This window comes from Lissotriton vulgaris, chromosome 4_1, assembly GCF_964263255.1.
Source record: "Lissotriton vulgaris chromosome 4_1, aLisVul1.2, whole genome shotgun sequence".
Taxonomy (NCBI): Eukaryota; Metazoa; Chordata; class Amphibia; order Caudata; family Salamandridae; genus Lissotriton; species Lissotriton vulgaris.
Window position 1 is genome coordinate 265,646,579 of NC_141691.1, and position 14,055 is coordinate 265,660,633.

The following is a 14,055-nucleotide window of genomic DNA, read 5'->3' on the forward strand; positions in this document are numbered from 1 at the left end:
CCAATTGTGTTAATGTTTTTGTTCAAATCTAGAGGCAAATAAACAACTCTTCCCTTTAATCCTCTCTGTAAATCTGCTGGAGGCAATTTCCCTGTCTTTGGCTCCATTCTTACAATAGCCTGAAAGGGATGGATACTTTGAATCAAAATAGATTCATAAGTATTTAAATCCTTCAATTCAGAAGGAATCTCAACCAATTCCAGATTATTATGAACTGCCCTAGCAGGCATCTGGTTTTGGTTTAATTTATTACAACAATAAGTACACACACGTTGATCCGATCCCAAATCAAAATAATTTTCTACCATCAAGTATGTGGCTAAATCCTTCCATTCACTATTATTTTCCCTTTCACTTTTTGCATATAAATCCACTACCTTAGTCTGATTCTTATAATAAGTGCGTCGACAACATACACAAGTGAAATTAGGCCTCTCACTTGATTTCATCTGAAACGTGGCAATTTCCTTCTGAAAATTATCTGTACTGGAAACCTGTACATTATCTTCCACATTACCCTCTACTTCAGGGTCAATTTGAACATTCTCATCTTTACTACCAAAGTAACAAAACTCAATTTCTTCACAAAGATTCTTCACATCTATTTCAGAACCATGCAAAAGAGCAGCACATAACTGTTTAAGCATAATTGCTGGACTCTTAGCATAATACAACATTCTCACTAATTTTCTCACTTTATTATGATGCACTGCTAGCATCCTGAAATGATGAAAAACACTCTGGCATACTCTCCTGGAAAGACAAGCCAGTGAATGACCACGCAAACCTGTCATTTGTCTCACTCTGCAAGGATCTAAATCTTGCAACAACTTCATTTTCTGCTTCAAACTTTTCTTATTAAATGTCCGTATAAAATCACATAGCAAATTGATGGAAACCTGTCGCACACTGCAAATAGAACTACACTTCCAAATGTACACAGGACCCTTAGGACGTCTTCCTAAAACCTCATCACTTAGCGCCTCTTCTGTCTCTGTTGTCACAAGTAGTTCTTTTTCAACTGGACAACCATCCTTCACTTCATAAGCTCGACCACTGATGTCAACTGCATGCACCAAATCATTATCCTGAAAATAAGTCTCCTCATTAAAAAATGCCTCAGAACTTGAACTATGCATCCATTCTCCAGAAAAAACTTCACAAAAGTTAGTACGATTTACTACTCTCTTCCATCTACTTTTTGTTTTGAAATCAGAAATTACCTTGCTTAGTTTCCTAATTCTATTGATTACCAAAATAAACAACTTTCGCTTGATTTCAAAAGCATGATCAATAATTTTCTCTACATTTTTCTTCTTCCTATAAAATGCCGCTTTCTGTTGGCCTTTCTTTTTAATATTTTTCAATAAATTAACTAATATCCTATTACGGAACATTCGTTGTCGAATGTCCCTAAACTGTTGTTTCCTTCTACTATCATGCACAGAGTTATCTCTTCCTCTACCAGTAACATTTGTGATGGGTCTCTCCTTTCCATTTAAATTACTTCTCTTTTTGTTAAGAGACACATTTTTTTGAGCAAAATTTTTTTTACTACAAATATTTCTTAAGAATGATTTCGTGCTCTTACCCGGACCTTTCTTGGTGTTTTGACAAGTATTTGGGGAAGAGGACTGCTGCAATAAAACATCATCCTGCTGTCTTTGACGTTTTCTAGCCTTTCGTATTCGACTTCTGGAAGGCATTTTCCAAACTATGAAAGAATCTGCAGTTGAATCTGTGAAAAAATATAATATAAAATGTTATTAACCACTATTACCAAACAGTAAATAAATAACAGTCATCTAAAACTTAATGCTGTACTAATTATTTAACATAGCAAATATTTTCCACCAGCACTGCATCACAAAAATGACACTCAATGGTACAAAACAGGCATACAACACTCATAAATCACTCCCTAATATTTTAAATCATTAATTCAGGATGACGATAAGATGTAGCCTATCTAAAGGTTTGTTTAGGCCCAGATCTTTGGACTGGGGTGAATGTGTGTCATTGATCCACATTCAGTCCATCACCTGTTTTGTTTATTTGAGGTGAGGCCAACACATGGTTGCAGATAAGATTTTCACTGAAAAAAAACCAAGGTAAAAAAACATGTGAAGGCCTACCAATGAAGTAAATCATTAAATGAAAACCAATACATTTCTGGAAATATGCACTACTAGTGCTTCATAAGATGTTTTGGATCATATTTATAAGTTATTTGAGTATCTAGTATGCTATTTTACATTCTTCATGGTGCAAATTTATTGTAAATACGCTCCCACCTGCGGTTGGCAAATTTAGATTTTGATTATGGGAGTTAGATAGGCATGTTAATAATTTCCCAAAAATGGTATATAACCCCAAACAACCTTTGAAGCAAATGCTCTTAGCCATGTTATCCACCTCCCATTGGATAACATGGCTAAGAAATGCTTGCAAATGTGATAAAAAAAGGCCTGCAATGCATGAATAACGCAGAAAAATCAGCGATATTCATGCATTTTCCAACAAATGCTCTTAGCCATGTTATCCACTTCCTATTAAATAACATGGCTAAGAACTGCTCAGGGCACCATGAGGAACACTTTCCATTTAAAAAGGGAAAAATAACATCAAAGACACTAAAATGCCTTCTAAATATGAACCCAAACAACCTATGAAGCAATGTGAAAAAAAACTGCCGCAATGCATGAATATAGCAGAAAAATCAGCGATATTCATGCATTTTCCAGCAAATGCTCTTAGCCATGTTATCCACTTCCAATTAAATAACATGGCTAAGAACTGCTCAGGGCCCCATGAGGAACGCTTTCCATTTAAAAAGGGAAAAATAACATCAAAGACACTAAAATACCTTCTAAATATGAACCCAAACAACCTATGAAGCAATGTGAAAAAAACGGCCACAATGCATGAATATAGCAGAAAAATCAGCGATATTCATGCATTTTCCAGCAAATGCTCTTAGCCATGTGATCCACTTCCTATTAAATAACATGGCTAAGAACTGCTCAGGGCCCCATGAGGAACGCTTTCCATTTAAAAAGGGAAAAATAACATCAAAGACACTAAAATGCCTTCTAAATATGAACCCAAACAACCTATGAAGCAATGTGAAAAAAAACGGCCACAATGCATGAATATAGCAGAAAAATCAGCGATATTCATGCATTTCCCAGCAAATGCTCTTAGCCATGTTATCCACTTCCTATTAAATAACATGGCTAAGAACTGCTCAGGGCCCCATGAGGAACGCTTTCCATTTAAAAAGGGAAAAATAACTTCAAAGACACTAAAATGCCTTCTAAATATGACCCCAAACAACCTATGAAGCTCTAACAGTACATATCCTGAAATTTAATTCATTTCAAAATTCGTTTTTAAACACAGCATATAAATCAATTGTATACCTGCATTCATGAAGAAATGACTAAAAATGTCCTTGAGACACATGAAAGTGTTTTCTGGAATGCCCTAGCACCATTTTTGGGACACTATTAACATGGCTAGGTAACTCCCATAATCAAAATCTAAATTTGCCAAGCACAAGTGGGAGCGTATTTACAAGACACTTGTCCCATGAGGAACACTTTACATTTTAAAAGGCGAACACAACATCTTAGACACTCAAATACCTTATAAATATGGCCCAAAACAACCTATGAAGCTCTAGCAGTACATATCTAGAAATGTAATTGATTTCTTAAATCGTTTTTAAAAGCAACATATCTGTTTCAGCTTACATAACAGACCATGAAATGGCCTCCATGTATTACAATATCTTGTGTAACTGCATGCCAGAATGTTACACCAAATATGCAATTATAATTTCTCTTTGAAACTAATTCTATTAGTATATCACTAGAGACAAAACCACATTTTAAAAACACAGCTTTCTTCATCATTTTCTCCTTAAATCATACTATTCTCTATCTAAATTAAATAAATCTTTTCTCACCTTAGCAAATATTTTTTGAGTTTTGAAAACAGTCTCAGAAATACACCAAATTGTCTTCAGCAGAAGAAAAAGGATGCACTCCAAAGGCTGCAGCTATTGAAAGCACAGAAATACAGATATTCTTTTCACATATCTCTCATATTAGCCAATCATACCTCTTCCCTCACTTTTTTCAAATCAAAACCCTTCCCCCCTCTGCCCTGTCTGCCTTGTTTCCATAGCAACCACCTCCTGGAAGACCTCTCATGTTTGCAAATTCACACAACAATGTTTCAATTGAACTCTGAACTCTCAGTGCACCTGCGTATCCAGTGCAATCTTTCATTAAATGTTTCTTCCTTGACCATTCAAATTACATCTTTCAAAGAACACATCCATGCACCCTAACTTTCTGTTTTCAGAAATGGAAATGCACCAATCACTGCTAATGAATCATTAGCATTGTAAATCCACAGTTTTTTTTCTTTAGAAACTCCTACTGTTTCAACTGCCCTTTCATTACCACACTTCATCTGACTGCAGAACAACCTTCTTCCACCATGTTTAACGTCTGGATTGTTGGACATAGTTACATCCACTGGGCTCAAAGGTATGCTGAGAGCAGAAATTTACACAACCTCAATTTACAAGATGTGGAAATTAAGTGGTTGGGCCAAAGAGGATTAAAATGTCACCAATTGATACCATTGGTGAAAACCTTTATGCATTTGCCAAAACCTGACCTGTTAATAGTGCACTGTGGAGGTAATGATTTGGGCACTTTGACAGGGGTAGGTCTGGAAATGCTTTTAAAGGACACCTTGGAGCAATTAATGGCACTTTTTCCTCAAACTGCCTTGGTATATTCCAATATATGCCAAAGACAGAAATGGAGGTGGTCCAACCAATTTTGTCCACAAATTGAGAAAGCGAGGAAGCATGTAAACAAATCTGTTTCAGCTTACATGAGAGACCATGGAATGGGCTCTCTGTACAACAATAACTTGCGTTACTACATGCAAGATATCTACAGAGGAGATGGAGTTCACTTCTCAGATGAGGGCAACAGAATTTTCATTCTGAATTTAAGACTCTGCATTGGTACCTACTTATAAGTACCTAAATGTACCATAAACCCAAAAGCTCTTCTCAGAGCTACCCTACATCTGATCACTCACAATTATTATTTTTCTCTAACTTTTTTCACTAATTTTCCACAAAATTCGCTCCCCGGAGCGCTACCCGGTTCGCTAACCGAAAGCTAACCTCGCGGAATTTTTTTAAAAAAAAATTTTTTTCCGCACATATAAGCCTCCTCAGCCACGCTCAGAAAACCTAGGGGGTCAAGATAAGTCTACCATGACCCCTTCTACCCATTCTAAACATTATTTGCCCTCCATCTTGTATCTTAATGCGAACGAAACACAAAATGGTGGACTCCCGTGACGCTTAAGGTTCGCTAACCGGGCAGCTTCCCGGAAAGCGGTCCTAAAAAAAGGCGGGAAAGTAATTTACAGAATAACGACTAGAAACACTCTCACCAAATATAGATTAGCTCATACTACATAACAATCCCTTCCATTCTCACAAATTTCATTGAAATTCCATTTAGCCATTTAGCCTGTAGACCTCTCCAAGTACCGTGAGGTAAATTACTTCACAAAACACATCTGAATTGTTGGAATTGACAACCAATGAAAATGTTACTTTCATTTTCTACTTTTATTACCTGACATTTGATTGGTTATATACCTGTATATATATAAAGGGAGAGAAGGAAACACAGCCATTTTGACTACTACTTCTTGTTGTACCTCCTATTTCAAAAGCTTCAAAAAACTTCAACTTCTTTGTGAAGGTAAGTTATAATTTAATATATTGTGCACTATGACTTAATATAGTAGACTTTTTCTGCTACATATACACTATCCCTCTGTAGTAGTAGTGTCTTGGTTAAATCACATACACTTTTTTTTAGTCCTATTTCCACTCTCATACTATACACTGCCAAAAGATAAATTCACTGATAAAAACTGCCTATCTAAAATTAATCCCAACAGTGCCCTATCTCTACTAATATATATTTTTTTAATCCAAATTTCAGGCAAAATGGAAGGCGAGCAGCAAGTTTCATTTTCGATTGAACTGAAGGAGAGCAGCCAAGACAAACTTGATGACTTTATGGATGACAGTAGAGACCACGAACTTCTACAATGTGTTGAAGCAGTAGACAACTTGCTTCAAAATGAAAAACAATTACACCCTATAATAAATTATGACATTTCTGACAATGAAATGTTAGAAAATTTAATAAAGTATGAAACACAATCATAATAAAAAAAATAAATAAATAAAGAAAACAAAAAAAAACAAGAAAAACAACAAACAATTAACATACAGTATTAGAAAAGTCTTTCATTCTTTTATCCATAAAGTTCGCTGCCCAGAAAGCTATCCGGTTCGCGAACTTGGCGCTTACCACGCAAAAAAAAATTTTTTTTTTTGGACCCTCCTAGGCCCTTTTAAAACCTCCACATAAAACCTAGGGGGTCAACGAGGATCTACTATGCCCCCTTATGGTAATTTCCCCCTTTGTTTTGGCCTCCTCTTGTCTCTCGATCCTACCGAGAGACAAGATGGCGGCCGCTCCGGACTGTTTAGAATGTTGACAGACACCGGAGGGCCAATCAGCTTCTCATCGCAAAGTTCCGTTACGCGAAAGGTTCGCTAACCGGATAGCTGCCCGGAGCGCTGTTACAGATATATATCTTGATTTAAACGTTAATTTCTCAAAATCCACTGAAGCACATATATTGAGACCTAGCAAAGGCACATCGGGCTAACAGTCCCTACAATTTTGCCAAGTTTCGTGAAAATCCATTCAGCCGTTCGGGCTAAAAGTGAGTCCAACCGCCCTATGGAAATTAACATGGGAAAAAGGCGTTTTGGGACCCCCCTTTTTTCTCGGCCCCCCCTCCACAAAACCCCCCCAAATTTTCAAGGTCTGCTCAGAAACAAAATGTGCCATTTTCCTGAAAATTTCAGCCAATTCCGTCCACGAACGCAAAAGTTATTAGGCATAGAATTTTCAGAAATCCCATAGGGAAAAAATCCTAACTATATATACCTACTGGCGACCGCCAGTAGGTAATATATATATATATATATATATATATATATATATATATATATATATATATATATATATATATATATATATATATATATATATATCAAATCGAAACAGGAGAGCCCATTATGGAAGAACCTCACCACAGGTTAATAAAGCGTTATTTTCTTTAATGGAGGCTCGCGTTATACAGGAAACAACACTTGCTGCATTTGCATAATATCCCTTTTAATCCGACGCATTTCTTGCTTCTGGCAGCATTTCATCAGGGACTCGGGATTCTGAATGCTGCTTCTGGCAGTCTGATTTTTAAGCACCTAATACCAATTAAAGGTTCGCCTCTGTGGGCGTCGCCACTCCCGTGGCATCATGGTCCTTGTAGTACTATTTGTTACCCCAGTGGGTCAGGTGCCAGTTGCAGTCCGTAATTTTCAACTTGTGATACCCCAGTGGGTTGCAGACAGAGTTACTTCCACGCCGTCTTTTAGCCTCCAAAATCGCTCCTGCTCCCAACGCGGTTCCGCATGCATGCGTTGCCGCAGGTCTGTAGTTAAACAGCAGGGTTCCTCCGCGACCTAGGCTTAAATATATATATGCAGTTATTTTGTTTCAGTGCCTGTCTCACTGTTTTATTTTATGTCAGTGTGCACTTATATAAAACAACTATAGTTTGTTTTCTATGTCTATACACCATGTGACTCACTGAATAGGTGGAGCATCACGTAACCAAACAAATGTGTATAAATTTGTTTGCTGACCAGGTGCGCGGTGTGTGAACAAGAGCACAAGTTGCTCGAAACGCGTCACCTGAGAGGTTTGAATTAAAATCTCCCTTACTGCAGCCTTCGTGGTCCGTGTCTTCATTTCTGGCAGGAGTGTGCTGTTTGAAGATTTGCTTATATATATATATATATATATATATATATATATATATATATATATATATATATATATATATATATATATATATATATATCGATATTTTGTAAAACTATATTTTTAACATCAATATTTTTTTTCCGATATGTTTGTACTTACCAGTTTAAGTATAGGGAGTCCATATTTTTGCATTCTATATTTTTTCATTGATATTTTTCACATGTATAATTTTTTACATTGATATTCTGTCAGTGAACCGCTGGTGTTTCCTACAGTGTTCTAATGAACAACTAGAGCACTATCATCTATATCTCTGGAAAATTTGTGGCACACCTGATAACATCTTGATGGATACAAAAAAAAGAAATAAAAAAATGAATGTGTCCTTCTATAACGAATCTGGTGCCATTTTAAGCGCTCTGATACCCGGTGTCTAGTTTGCGCTATATAAAACTCGATAACAAAAACAAAAAAAACGAACGTTGTAAATCTTAAGCATTTGCTTTCGGAATCAATATAATGGAATGGATTTTATTTTCTAAATATTTATGAAACAAATCTGGAAAGTGATTGAAAGAATACAAGCAACAGGCTATCAGTTTACTACCTAGTGATCAACTGCAGCTTTATCACAAAGATCTAATGAGCAACTACAGTGGTAACATTTTGAATCAGCATCAAAGATGTGGCACACCTGACCGCACCCTTCATGGAATCAAAGCTGTAAAATGGAAAGCATTCCCTACAGAAAATGCTGCAGTAAATGAAGAAACTAGGGGGTAGTTTTGTCGCAGAAAATATTGTAGGTACTCTAGATATCTAAAATGATGTCACATTTTCTGAGAGTTCTTAAATGTCTACCTCAGCGATTTCAGTGAAGCATTCGTACATTCAGAGTCAAACATATAGTTCCAAAACCAACAGAAGTTTGTCATTTAACTACCTAGTAGTTAACTGCAATGTCAGCACAGAGTTCTAATGAACAACTAGAGCACTAACCTTATGTGGCATATTGATCAATGGGTTGCGCCAGCCTTGAATCCCATAGTGTGACGTAGGGCTGCCGCAAGCAGTAAGTAATTTTTAATAAACAAAGCATCTACACAAGTTTGTCGATTTTTAAGGTTGTATGGGGAACATTTTGAGCCAAATTCCGCTGCTTCATGCAGGAGTTAAGTTATTGTGACCCGGGGGGCAGGGCAGCTTCCCGTGAGGGGTCTCACATCCCCTTCGACATCCCCTACATGTATGCCCCCCTCTTTCTCATCCTTGCAGCAGCCCGTGGTTTGGAACAGGGCAGCGCCTTGGGACTCTTCCAGCTCTTGGGAAGAGGAGGGACGCTGTTTCTTTAACTGGACAGAGGACGACCTAGACCACGCCCCCTCTTCAGCTGGGACCCCAGAACTAAAAGCCGAGCCTTCGGATGAGGAAGTGTGTTCATCACCCGGAGGTGTCGTGGAGTCGAGCAAGGAGGACGAAGACGTGCCGAGCAGAGGGAGCAGAACCAGTGACGAGAGCGAGGAGGAAGACAGAGTGAGGGAGGAGGCGAGCCCAGCTGTTGCAGAGCCAGGAGCCCAACGACATCGCGCATCGCCCAGCCACACTTCAAGGGAAGTGTGGCTAACCCAGGTACGGGACCGTATCGTGGGCTGGGCGGGTAGACAGGTGGGCACAGGCGGCCTATCAGGTGGCCAACGCCACGGGACAAACTCCATAGGACAGATTAAAACCGTCATTTTAGACCACCTGGGACTGGATAGTGAAGCCTACAGGGTACGCTTCAGGAAGGAAAGGGGAACCCCGGGGGATAACCCTAAAACACTATTCTTCAGAATGAAAATGGCTGCCGACAAGTGGCTGACACCGTTAACCAGTACTAAAGAAGAGATCATGGACAAAGTATATCTCGAGCAATATCTGGAGGCACTCCCTTATCCTACCCAAAGATGGCTAAGACAGCATTCAAATATGACTACCACCCAGGCGATGGAAAAGGCAACCACTTTTTCTAGGGCTCAACCCAAGCCCCATCCGTTTGAGCCAGAAAAACCGAGCAGGCCATCACCCCGATTTGTAAAGAACACTCGACCCCCTCCTGTGTTCCAGCCGACAAGACCTATAAGGCCGGAGGGTCTGCTTTTCAAGGGGCCCCAGTGCTTTGAGTGTGGGTTTTGGGGACACATAGGCCGCATGTGTCCGCAGAAAAGATCCCCAGAAGAGCCGATGGAAGTCGGCTACCTGCCAAAACCGATCATGTATTCAGCTGAACTGGGAGGAGCGTTCTATGTAAGTGTGTGGGTGAATGGGACGAGGGCAAAAGCCCTCCTGGACTCAGGGTGTAAGCAGTCTGTAGTGCGGGGATCCCTGGTGAGGGGGGGTCAGATTGTCCCAGAGACCTTGGTTCATATTAAATGTGTCCATGGGGATGTGAAGACATATCCAGTAGCCTACATTCCCCTACAAATGCCAGGTTTTTGCCTGGTATTTGCATAGAGTTTATCGTTATTTTGGGCGGGGTGAGTGGCGGAGCCGAGCTGTCTTGCAGCCATCATGGTGTGGAGCTCAGTTCATCTCACTAGTTTCATATTTCTCATGAAGGGTTGTTCCTAATGTTTCTATTTTAGCGAGGTCAAAAAGAGATCCCATTAGTGGCCTACTGATTTTGCTCGATTACTTTAGTTTTTTTACACGATTTTTCACTATCTGCAAAGACTAAACAGAGAATTGCGACTTTGTGCTTGTTTGTAAATAGAGAATGAACCAAAGAGAATCAATTCTAAAACAGTAAATGCTTGGATAACAATCAATCAAATGGAGAGACAAGCAGGCACGGCGGATTACAACGGGGGCAAAGGAAGAAACAAAAAGTCTTCCCTTCCATAAATAACCGAAGACTTTTATTTTGTTATGGCAAGGGAACGAAATAGAGAATAAACTATAGTTGGTCACCATGGGGTTTAAAGAAGGGATGGTTCTTCACCAGATTAGATATTTACCCAGACCCTCATTCTCCAATGTGATGAACTAGGCTAAAATTCTTCTGGTGCCTGCACCCTGTCACAGAATATCACCCCAAAACATGGAAGCGCCCAAACACCAGATTGAGTTGAACCCCACAGTAAGCCTTATTTCTTCAGGGCCTCAGAATTTCTTTTGCTTTGCTCATGGATATTGTGGGATATAGAAGAAATAAGGTGTCACCATTAAGAAAGGGTAGTATTTAAATTTGCATATCAATTATGTTTAACCTTTTAGACATATGATATGCTAGCTTGAACTTATGCTTTACATTTGAAGCCAAATTCAACAGCTTAAGTAAGTAGGTTTTCGTAGTTGTAACTTTAAAGGGTGATCTAGCAAGCTGTAAAGATTTTCTAAAACAGTGGAGCGTATTTAGTTTTTTAATGTACATGTTTATGAAATGATTACACCCCCCCCCCGGGCACCCCACGCAGTATTTCGGCGCAGCATTGTAGGATGGCCACACCAGTGAAACTTGCTACACACCACCTCGGTGCCATCCGGATCTCAGAGCCTTCGAGTCACTGTACCGCAAGAGTGGGAGAAACTCAGCTGGACACGCCGTCTTTCGGCGCAGCATTGTAGGATGGCCACACCAGTGCGGCAACTTGCTGGACAGCACCTCGGTGCCATCCGGATCTCGGCCCGTTGTGCTGCCTTCGACCTACTGTAGCAGCAAGTGCGGGCGCAACTTGGCTGGAAGGCGAGTGAAACGCTAAGGGGTGCCGCACTGCTCATGAGGTGCCTCCACCTGGGGAGGCGGAAGAGGGCCTTTTGCGCCGCCTCCCCCCAGGCACCCCACGCCGTCTTTCGGCGCAGCATTGTAGGATGGCCACACCAGTGCAACTTGCTGGACACCACCTCGGTGCCATCCGGATCTTGGCGCGTTGTGCTGCCTTCGGCCTATTCGCACATCGGTCCGCTACTGACGCCGCCTCATGGGCTAACGGGTTTTGTATGCTTTTTATAACCCAAAGCCGCATAACAGGTCATGTGACTTCTTTATAAAACTTTTCATTGGTTCATTTTACTTTTGGTTTCCTAATGATGGAAGGCTTGATCATATGACCTAAAAATAACACTTTTCATTGGATTAAAACATTTTTTTTTCCCAAACGACCCACCTTTTTTTTTCTTACTCGGCAATCAAAAAAGGTTCCGTTAGATGACAACAGAGGGGACAGGCAACAAGAACCATCACTCAAAAAAGGGGAGGGCAAGTTCTTCCCTACCGGGTCACGTTGGGGCTCCACCGGAACTCATTGAATTGATGGTCTACAGTGTTTCTGGATGTTTCAGACTAAAGCTGGCGTCAGCATGAGAGCACCACCATCTCGTAGCTCCGTCGTGGCCATTCCGCAAGCAATCATGGCAGCCGCTCCCCACCGGAAGCCTGCGGGAGTCGGGGGCCCCCAAGACTTTTGTAGAATCTTCAAGGCTGAGGGGACGCTTTCGAGAATGGAGCCCAAGCCCTAGCAGACAAGCGTCTAATTTCCAAGGTGTCCCAGGTAGGCGTGGGCGGAAAATCCGTTCCGCTCGCGGATTTTGCGGATTTTCGGGAAATCCGCAATCCGCGAGATTTGCGAATTTCCCGCAAAATCCGCAAATCCGCGAGCAGCGGATTTTGCTCGCACTGCTCGCACTGTTCGCGTGAGTTCGCGCCCCGCGAATAAGTGCAAAATTGCAGAAATACGATCTTAGCAAAACTGAAAGTAACTACTTACCAGGTTCAAAAGTTCAGGCTCATCATTAGTAGCCATTTCCTGGAGTGCTTCCTGAGGGGCCCCTCCAGAGTTCAGTTGCCAGTTGAAACTAGTATGTGACCCTGCTCTGAACCTCAGAATAGTTACACATATGCCACAAAGGTCCTGAATTACAGCTAAGGGAGACAAGCAGGAGCCAGGCTGGAAGTTAAAATCCATTAATCAGCCCCTAATTCATTATTGTCAGTTGGGGCAGGGCAGGTGTTGTAACTAATTTTGCAACAATGAAAGCACTTAGCAAGTGCAAAAGATCACTAATCAGGGCGCACTAAGGAAGCAGGTGCCAGCTAAAAAAATATTCTGTGACACATGAATCAGCCCCAAATTAATTCAGGTCACTTGAGGCAGGGAAGGTGTGCTTTGCTTTGCCGAAAATAATGTACACTGGACAACCAGAGGGTGTGGTGATGAAACAGAGGGTGGCATGGGTGGGCCAGAGGGTGGCATGAGTAGTCAGAGAGTGGCAGTGGTGACAGAGAGTGGCAGTGATGAAGAAGAGTGTCCCAAACAGGCTGGAAACAACAAGTTCGCGAAACTTGCGACCCGACAGGTAAGTTCGCAATTTGCGAAAGTGTACAAAACCCTTGCGAACTGGCAGAAACACGGGCGAACACACAAAAAAAAAAAATCCGCAAATTCGCGGGAATTCGCGGATTTTGCGGATTGCGAATCCGCAAATCCGCAAAATTCGCGAACGCGAGATCCGCAAAATTCGCTCATGCTTAGTCCCAGGGCCATTTTAGTGGACCAGGCCCAAATCCGAAGAGCCGGCCGCCATTTTAAGAGTCCTGTGGCACCCGCCTATCGCTGCACCGAAAGAGTGGGAGCAACTCAACTACATGGTGAGCGAGACGCTGTAGCCGCAAGAGCGGGCAGTAAACAGCTGAATGGCGGAAGAGGCACAGTGTAGCAAAAGCGGGCGGAATGGCAAGTGAAACGCTAAAGGGGCACCCCACTACAGCAGGGGCGCCTCCCCCCCCACCCCCCACCCTGGGGCGCCCCATGCCATTTTTCGGAGCAGCATTGTACGATACCAAAACCAGCGCGGCACCCAGGGGCGCATACGGTGCATACGTATCTCGTGATATCAAGGTTGGGCAACCAGTACACAACAAGGAGTTACGAGTCCCATTTATACCGGCGCCATTTTGGGCGCGGCCGGGCAGGTCCAGGATATAGTCAAACATAACAAATGAGGCTGACGTCTCTGAAGCAGTTGACGCACAGCAGGACATAGCAAATAAACATGAAGTCTCTGAAGCTGTTAACTCACTGCAGGACAAAACAAGTGAACCTGAAACCTCTGGAATAAT